Source organism: Biomphalaria glabrata, chromosome 4 (genome assembly GCF_947242115.1).
Source record: "Biomphalaria glabrata chromosome 4, xgBioGlab47.1, whole genome shotgun sequence".
Lineage (NCBI taxonomy): Eukaryota > Metazoa > Mollusca > Gastropoda > Planorbidae > Biomphalaria > Biomphalaria glabrata.
In genome coordinates, this window is record NC_074714.1 from 56506817 (window position 1) to 56517522 (window position 10706).

The window sequence follows — 10706 nt, forward strand, 5'->3', positions numbered from 1 at the left end:
TAGCATTCTGGTAAGATATTTTATTAATAATTAGAAATTAAATTAAATTTTATTTAATGATATTAAATTTCTTTTTTAAGAATTATGGTCCATTTTTTCCCCATTTGTGTACAAAGAAGGAAGACAGAGAGATGGAAAGACATCAAAGAATGGGCAGGTCTGCCAAGAAATGGTTTATCCAGGGCTAAGTACAGAGAGGAATATAGAAGGGCTGTTGACAGATCTTGTGTGGTGCCCCCATGGTTCAACAGACTAATTGATTGGTAATGGTAAGAATTTAATGTATTTTTTTAAAAAAATTGTGTTAATTACATTAAGGGACTAAATCAGTCTTTTTTTATTTCCAGAAAATAATACCAGGGTTATGCTCCTTTGACCATTGAGTTCCAGGATGAAGAATGAAAGACAGAGAGCAATGTGAAGACATGAAAGAATGGGCAGGTCTGCCATGAAATGGTTTATCCAGGGCTAAGTACAGAGAGGAATATAGAAGGGCTGTTGACAGATCTTGTGTGGTGCCCCCATGGTTCAACAGACTGATTGATAGGTAATGGTAAGAATTTAATGTATTTTGTAAAAAAAATGGTGTTAATTACATTAATGGACTTAATCACTCTTTTTTTTAATTTTTACATTCATTTAATGTAATTATTTTATACAGTAATATATGATTTTTATCTTGGTAAATCATTTAAATATATATCCTGCTAATCAAACCAAAGAATCTTCTCAATACTTATTTAAAAATTTTAATTTTGTCTGCATGTAACAAATGTTTAACGAAAAGAAATGTACACTGTCCATCATTGATTATTTAAAACTGGGATTCATTCCTTCCTTGTCAAACAAGCCGTTGCCTAAGTGACTTTTTTAAAATAATGATACGAAACCAATTGCTAGAGGATCATCTGAGACAATGTCACCCTAACAAAATAGATAAAGATTTAAAAATTTTCTAGCACTCAAAGATAAAGTTAAGAATAGACCCACACAATCTCACTTCAACATCATATATATAGAGAGAAGATGTTGGTTTGTGAGCATCTTACAATATCTCTTTACTTATAGCAAAATATGGAAACATAGGTAAAACATTGATTTTACCAGCCGTTGTAGTTGTGAAAACTGTTTTACACACACCTACATCTGATATTATTAAAAGAATTTCTTTAAACAAAAATACAGTTCAAGGGCACATCGGTGGCATGAGTTATCAAATTAAAAGCTTCTTATGTGATTCTTTGCAAAGGAAATATATACAGTTTGGGATCAGTTTGGAACCAGTGGCATCACAGGCTCTGATGGGGTGTAGCGCTGTGTGCTGTAAACTGCCTAGGGGTTGCCAGCTCCTTATTTTTCCTCAGGGTTGACCCACGACAGCTTTCCCATGTTTGGGAATAGTTGCAAGGCAGCAGATTTTTAAATTCAGTTTTCCTTCTGCTATGTGGCTAATGAGCTCTTCCTGCTTGAAGCCTACCGGCTAAGGCGCCAGTTACTCGCCTTCGTCCCTTCCCCTTTAGTGAAAACAGTTCGGCGGACACGTGAAAGATACACGAGAAACTCTTTGCGAAAATTTTTACAATGATACTTAAAACAAATTAATTAATTAATATTTATTGTTTGAATGTCTTCTTTATAGAATGTATGAAACATGACATCCATAGGAACAGATGATAAGCCTGGGTAAAAAAACATTTCCAGTGTGTTTGATGATTCCAGCAATACATATTAAATTGGTTAAATTTGAATTTTATCAATAAAAATGAGTTATTATTTAATACTTATATGTATTTTTAAATTGCATTTTACTCTTCAACTCACTAAAATTATAAATTAGTTTTCAAATAAATTGAAAAAAAAAAGCAATATAAGTTAAGCAGGGGGTCTACCAAAAAGCAGAAAACATGGCAAGGGGTCTACGAAACAAAAAAGTTTGGGAACCACTGGTCTACAGTGAAGTCAGTCCCGCAATAGTGAATTCTCAAAAAAAAAAAACAAAAAAAAATTTAAAACAAAATTTATCTAAAAAAATTTAAAAAAAAAAAAAAAAGAAAAAAAATAAAAATTTACTAAAAAAAAAAAAAAAAAATTAAAAAAAAAAAATTTTATAAAAAAAAAAAAAAAAAAAATTTACTAAAAAAAAAAAAAATTTTATAAAAAAAAAAAAAAAAAAAAAAAAAAAAAAAAAAAATTTACTGAATGTTTGGGAACCACTGGTCTACAGTGAAATTAGTCCTGGGATAGTGAATTCTTAAAAAAAAAAATTAAAACAAAATTTATCTAAAGAAATTAAAAAAAAAAATTTATCTAAAAAAAAAAATTGAATAAAAAAAATTAAAAAAAAATTTTTTTTATAAAAAAAACAACAAAAAAAAAAAAAAAAAAAAATTTTACTAAAATTTTGGGAACCACTGGTCTACAGTGAAGTTAGTCCCAAGATAGTCAATTCTCGGAAAAAAAAAAATAAAAAAAATTTTTTAAAAAATTATACAAATTTTTTTATAAAAGTTTGGGAACCACTGGTCTACAGTGAAGTCAGTACCGGGAAAGTCAATTCTCGAGAAAAAAAAAAAATTAAAAAAAAAAAAAAAAAAATTATCTAAAAAATATAAAAAAATAAATAAAAATAAAAATTAAAAAAAATTTATCTAAAAAAAAAAAATACAAAAAAAAAAAATATAAGTTAAGCAGGGGTTTTACCGAAAAGCAGAAAACATGGCAAGGGGTCTACGAGACAAAAAAATTTGGGAACCACTGCTCTAGATCTACATATTTAATATTAGAATCATCATTAGAGTTTGTCTAGTAGAGTCTAGAAAAGAATGTATAGATTACTATAGTCCTAGTATTCTAGATTATTAGTCTAGATCTAACTTAGTATTTTCAATAAATATTCTGGATTTCTTCAGCTTGGTCCATGTCAATCCTATCGTCTTTGCCTTATGGTCTACCGTTCTTCTGTTTTCTTTGCTTTGAAATCTAGATTTGTTTGTTTTACATGTTTCGGATGTTCCTTCAGAGTTGAAGATAATTACTTCCTAGTCCAAACCTCCCGCAGGACGACGGGGGATGGGAGCGGGCAGGGTTTGAACCCAGGACCATCGATAAATCTGAACGACAGTCCAGCGTGCAAACCGCACGACCAGGCAGCCATCCGATTGACTAGATCTACACAATGTCAATATAATTTCTAGATCTATATATCTAAGACTAATTAGTATGGGCTTAATATTACTGTATTATTTAGTTTAACTACAATTTTTCAGGTCAGCAGCATTACAGTAAGCACTGGTACAGCGTACCGGCACTTTTTTCAATGCAGCGAAAAAGTTACTTTTGTATTTTAAAGTTTATTATTTATTTATTAGTTGTTAAAAGGCAATCCATCACTGAGCTCCGGCACCTATTTCTTTACAAAAAAGCACTGATTACCTGTATATTCTTTAACAATAACGGTTTACTATTCTCAGGAATTAGTCATTCAAAAGACGGTGAGGAAAAGAATGGTCGACAAACCTTGTGTGGTGCCTTAACAGTCCATCAGACTAAGGGATAGATAAAGGTGAATTTAATTTATATTTTGATCTATATAAGTTGATTTACTGGACTAAAAATCTAGATATTGGTAAAACTTTGCTATTCTATTCTAAATCTAGTGTAACATTCCATATTTTTTATTCTGATTTTAGATAGATCTTGATTAGATCTAGATCCCATATGTATAGGACTTAGCACTAGATCTCTAGAAATTATTGTATATGATGCTAGATCTAGAAAATCTAGACTTGATCATAGAAATCTTCAAGAAAAATAATGAACTAACCTAGACAGATCTCTTGAATTACATTGTAAATCATCTTGTTGAATTATCTCCACCACCTTCAGTCAATAGACAACTATGGCTCATACAAGAACAAGAGCCTCTGCGTTGGCATCGACTATTTTCCAATCCTTTCTGTTCAGCTTCATCCATATTAAAATACATTTTAAAGGTTTTTATTACTTAATAGAAAAGATCTAGAATTTTAATAAAAATCTAGTCTATCTAGATCTAAAATTCTAGATCCACCCAATTTTATGTATACAAGTAGTATGGGTGTAGGATTGGCTTAATATAATAGTGAACAAATAGATGCTATCTTACTAGATTTTTCTAAGGCTTTTGACAAAGTTCACCACCATAGTTTGCTTAAAAAATTAAAATATTTCGGCATTAATGGTCCACTGCATCAGTGGATTAAGGACTTTCTGATAGGGAGAGAACAAACTGTAATAATAAATGGCTCTAAATCAACACCGATAATAGTAAACTCAGGTGTACCTCAAGGAACAGTCTTGGGTCCACTACTATTTTTAATTTACATAAATGATTTACCAAATTGCATTACTTCAGGAACAAAAGTCAGATTATTTGCAGACGATTGCATAATATATAGAACAATAAAAACAACACAAGACACAGATATTTTACAAAGAGAATTAGATGAATTACAGAAATGGGAATCAAATTGGAGCATGTCTTTCCACCAAGAAAAATGTCAGTTGTTAAGAGTAACAAAAAAACTAAAACAAATTAATTCCACTTATCTTATTCATGGCAAACCGGTAACACAGACTAAAAACGCAAAATACCTAGGTGTTATAATAAATGAAAAACTGTCATGGAATCCACATATTGATGAAACTACAAAAAAATCAAACAAAGCATTAGGATTTATTAAAAGAAATTTCTATAAATCAAATAAGAACATAAAACTAAAATGTTATTTAAAACTTTGGTTAGGCCAATAATAGAATATGCATCCTCCGTTTGGGACCCCACAACTCAAGAAAACATTAAGAAACTAGAACAGACACAAAATAGAGCAGTGCGATTCATAACAAACGAATATTCACATTTGACTAGAGTAACACCTTTAGTAAAATCACTAAATTTAGAAAGTCTTCAGGACAGAAGGCTCAAAAGTAAAGTAGCAATCATACATAAAACACTGAACCATAATCTTCAAATACAAAAACAAAATTTAATAAAATACTCTGAAAGACACAAAGATAAAGGCACATTCCTCATCCCATATGCTAGGACAAATTTGTACAAATACTCCTTCTTCCCTAGTGCTATTAGAGCATGGAATGGGTTGCCTGAGCTAGCCAGGAAAACCAGTGACTTGGCAGAATTTAAGTCATTGGTTAATATGCATGACTAAATGTTTGACGCGTAGGACGTAATCATCTTCTTTTTTGAAGTAACGTCTGTATTATATAAGATAAGAAGATAATAGTATTTATCTTGAATCAGTTTGTTAATCTACATTATATGGGTATGATAGTTGTACATCTTCTACTAGATCAAATCATTAAAAAGCCAACTAGATTAAACAACACATTAGATCTCTTCTTAACCAACAGACCTGGATTAGTAGTTGATTATGAAATTATCCCTGGTCTATCAGACCATGAGATCATAAAAATACACAGTCAGATAAAAGCAGTAGCCAATACAAAACCCAAAAGAAAAATCTTACTCTGGAATAAATGTAACCTAACACAACTACACCAAGCTGCACTAAACTTTCAACAAACATTCTTATTAGAAAAAGACATTAACCAACCAGTCGATGACCTCTGGAATTTCATTAAAAACCATCTTAAAAGCATAATAGAAAATCATATACCAACTAAATACACATCAAACAAAATAAATAAATGCTGGTTTAATAATAGACTAAAGAAGCTTTGTAAACAGAAGGAAAACCTCTATAGAAAATTTAAAGAAACTAATGCAGAAAGAGTTTACAAAAAGTATATAAAAATTAAACACTTAACCCAAAAAGTAAGCAGACAGCTGCAGAGTGAATACATAAACAATGTAATATCTAAAGATAACAACAAAAACCTATGGTCATACATTAAGTCTAAGAAAATGGAAACAACAGGCGTAGCGCCATTAAAAGATGAACATAACATAATACATAATGATAATGAAACTAAAGCAAACATTCTAAACAAATACTTTGCATCAGCATTCTCAGCCCCAGGAGACAAAGACATATTACTGAATTTGAACCAAGTAGACAACATAGAAGATATAGTAGTACAAGAAAATGGAATTCAAAAACTATTAGCCAACACCAAACCAAATAAAGCTTCTGGACCTGATGGTATTCCAGCTAGATTACTCAAAGAACTAAGTAATGAGCTAGCCCCAGTGTTCAAAATACTCTTTCAGGCTTCACTTAACCAGGGCAGAGTACCAAAGGAATGGAAAGAAGCTAATGTCACCCCCCTATTTAAAAAAGGAGAAAAATCTGACCCAGGGAACTACAGACCAGTATCACTTACCAGCATCACATGTAAAATCCTAGAACACATAATATGTAGCAACATCATAAACCACTTAGACAAACATAATGTCCTCACACCATACCAACATGGCTTTAGGAAATATAGATCATGTGAAACACAACTAATAGGACTAATTGATGATTTTTCAAAAGGTTTAGATAATAGTGAACAAATAGATGCTATCTTACTAGATTTTTCTAAGGATTTTGACAAAGTTCACCACCATAGTTTGCTTAAAAAATTAAAATATTTCGGCATTAATGGTCCACTGCATCAGTGGATTAAAGACTTTCTGATAGGGAGAGAACAAACTGTAATAATAAATGGCTCTAAATCAACACCGATAACAGTAAACTCAGGTGTACCTCAAGGTACAGTCTTGGGTCCACTACTATTTTTAATTTACATAAATGATTTACCAAATTGCATTAGTTCAGGAACAAAAGTCAGACTATTTGCAGACGATTGCATAATATATAGAACAATAAAAACAACACAAGACACAGATATTTTACAAAGAGAATTAGATGAATTACAGAAATGGGAATCAAATTGGAGCATGTCTTTCCACCAAGAAAAATGTCAGTTGTTAAGAGTAACAAAAAAACTAAAACAAATTAATTCCACTTATCTTATTCATGGCAAACCGGTAACACAGACTAAAAACGCAAAATACCTAGGTGTTATAATAAATGAAAAACTGTCATGGAATCCACATATTGATGAAACTACAAAAAAATCAAACAAAGCATTAGGATTTATTAAAAGAAATTTCTAAAAATTAAATAAGAACATAAAACTAAAATGTTACTTAACCTTGGTTAGGCCAATAATAGAATATGCATCCTCCGTTTGGGACCCCTCAACTCAAGAAAACATTAAGAAACTGGAACAGACACAAAATAGAGCAGTGAGATTCATAACAAACGAATATTCACATTTGACTAGAGTAACACCTTTAGTAAAATCACTAAATTTAGAAAGCCTTCAGGACAGAAGGCTCAAAAGTAAAGTAGCAATCATACATAAAACACTGAACCATAATCTTCAAATACAAAAACAAAATTTAATAAAATACTCTGAAAGACACAAAGATAAAGGCACATTCCTCATCCCATATGCTAGGACAAATTTGTACAAATACTCCTTCTTCCCTAGTGCTATTAGAGCATGGAATGGGTTGCCTGAGCTAGCCAGGAAAACCAGTGACTTGGCAGAATTTAAGTCATTGGTTAATATGCATGACTAAATGTTTGACGCGTAGGACGTAATCATCTTCTTTTTTGAAGTAACGTCTGTATTATATAAGATAAGATAAGATAAGATAAGATCAAGTTAAATATAGCTATCCTTTTTTAGATGTAATGTGAAATTGTATCTGATAGTATTTTTCATTCTTAGGTAGATCTTGATTACACTGCCTGGTTTTGTGGTTTGCACGAGACGGTTGACACAATGATCTGAAGTTCAAACTGCCATTTTCTACTGTCCGCTGCAAGATCTTGGCTGGAATGTAAAAGGAATGTCCAAAATATTTAAATGACAAACAGGATGGGAACTGATAATGAGGAATGTATGTCCAGTTTTTTTTTGTTTTTTTTTGTGTTTTTTTAATACAGATATGAAAGATGACATTACCCTAACTTAGAGTCATAGGAGTTTCATTAATTTATTTACTCAGATGCTGAAACAGACATCTGGCATATTCCTATAATCAGTATCATGGCCTTTGTATACAACAAAATTGATTGGAACTCCTAGACTAGAAATATAATTCAAGATTTAAATAAGGCACTGGTCATAGTTTTAGAAAGTGTGGCTAGCATTCTGGTAAGATATTTTATTAATAATTAGAAATTAAATTAAATTTTATTTAATGATATTAAATTTCTTTTTTAAGAATTATGGTCCATTTTTTCCCCATTTGTGTACAAAGAAGGAAGACAGAGAGATGGAAAGACATCAAAGAATGGGCAGGTCTGCCAAGAAATGGTTTATCCAGGGCTAAGTACAGAGAGGAATATAGAAGGGCTGTTGACAGATCTTGTGTGGTGCCCCCATGGTTCAACAGACTAATTGATTGGTAATGGTAAGAATTTAATGTATTTTTTTAAAAAAATTGTGTTAATTACATTAAGGGACTAAATCAGTCTTTTTTTATTTCCAGAAAATAATACCAGGGTTATGCTCCTTTGACCATTGAGTTCCAGGATGAAGAATGAAAGACAGAGAGCAATGTGAAGACATGAAAGAATGGGCAGGTCTGCCATGAAATGGTTTATCCAGGGCTAAGTACAGAGAGGAATATAGAAGGGCTGTTGACAGATCTTGTGTGGTGCCCCCATGGTTCAACAGACTGATTGATAGGTAATGGTAAGAATTTAATGTATTTTGTAAAAAAAATGGTGTTAATTACATTAATGGACTTAATCACTCTTTTTTTTAATTTTTACATTCATTTAATGTAATTATTTTATACAGTAATATATGATTTTTATCTTGGTAAATCATTTAAATATATATCCTGCTAATCAAACCAAAGAATCTTCTCAATACTTATTTAAAAATTTTAATTTTGTCTGCATGTAACAAATGTTTAACGAAAAGAAATGTACACTGTCCATCATTGATTATTTAAAACTGGGATTCATTCCTTCCTTGTCAAACAAGCCGTTGCCTAAGTGACTTTTTTAAAATAATGATACGAAACCAATTGCTAGAGGATCATCTGAGACAATGTCACCCTAACAAAATAGATAAAGATTTAAAAATTTTCTAGCACTCAAAGATAAAGTTAAGAATAGACCCACACAATCTCACTTCAACATCATATATATAGAGAGAAGATGTTGGTTTGTGAGCATCTTACAATATCTCTTTACTTATAGCAAAATATGGAAACATAGGTAAAACATTGATTTTACCAGCCGTTGTAGTTGTGAAAACTGTTTTACACACACCTACATCTGATATTATTAAAAGAATTTCTTTAAACAAAAATACAGTTCAAGGGCACATCGGTGGCATGAGTTATCAAATTAAAAGCTTCTTATGTGATTCTTTGCAAAGGAAATATATACAGTTTGGGATCAGTTTGGAACCAGTGGCATCACAGGCTCTGATGGGGTGTAGCGCTGTGTGCTGTAAACTGCCTAGGGGTTGCCAGCTCCTTATTTTTCCTCAGGGTTGACCCACGACAGCTTTCCCATGTTTGGGAATAGTTGCAAGGCAGCAGATTTTTAAATTCAGTTTTCCTTCTGCTATGTGGCTAATGAGCTCTTCCTGCTTGAAGCCTACCGGCTAAGGCGCCAGTTACTCGCCTTCGTCCCTTCCCCTTTAGTGAAAACAGTTCGGCGGACACGTGAAAGATACACGAGAAACTCTTTGCGAAAATTTTTACAATGATACTTAAAACAAATTAATTAATTAATATTTATTGTTTGAATGTCTTCTTTATAGAATGTATGAAACATGACATCCATAGGAACAGATGATAAGCCTGGGTAAAAAAACATTTCCAGTGTGTTTGATGATTCCAGCAATACATATTAAATTGGTTAAATTTGAATTTTATCAATAAAAATGAGTTATTATTTAATACTTATATGTATTTTTAAATTGCATTTTACTCTTCAACTCACTAAAATTATAAATTAGTTTTCAAATAAATTGAAAAAAAAAAGCAATATAAGTTAAGCAGGGGGTCTACCAAAAAGCAGAAAACATGGCAAGGGGTCTACGAAACAAAAAAGTTTGGGAACCACTGGTCTACAGTGAAGTCAGTCCCGCAATAGTGAATTCTCAAAAAAAAAAAACAAAAAAAAATTTAAAACAAAATTTATCTAAAAAAATTTAAAAAAAAAAAAAAAAGAAAAAAAATAAAAATTTACTAAAAAAAAAAAAAAAAAATTAAAAAAAAAAAATTTTATAAAAAAAAAAAAAAAAAAAATTTACTAAAAAAAAAAAAAAAAAAATTTTATAAAAAAAAAAAATTTTATAAAAAAAAAAAAAAAAAAAAAAAAAAAAAAAAAAAAAAATTTACTGAATGTTTGGGAACCACTGGTCTACAGTGAAATTAGTCCTGGGATAGTGAATTCTTAAAAAAAAAATTTAAAACAAAATTTATCTAAAGAAATTAAAAAAAAAAAATTATCTAAAAAAAAAAATTGAATAAAAAAAATTAAAAAAAAATTTTTTTTATAAAAAAAACAACAAAAAAAAAAAAAAAAAAAAATTTTACTAAAATTTTGGGAACCACTGGTCTACAGTGAAGTTAGTCCCAAGATAGTCAATTCTCGGAAAAAAAAAAATAAAAAAAATTTTTTAAAAAATTATACAAATTTTTTTATAAAAGTTTGGGA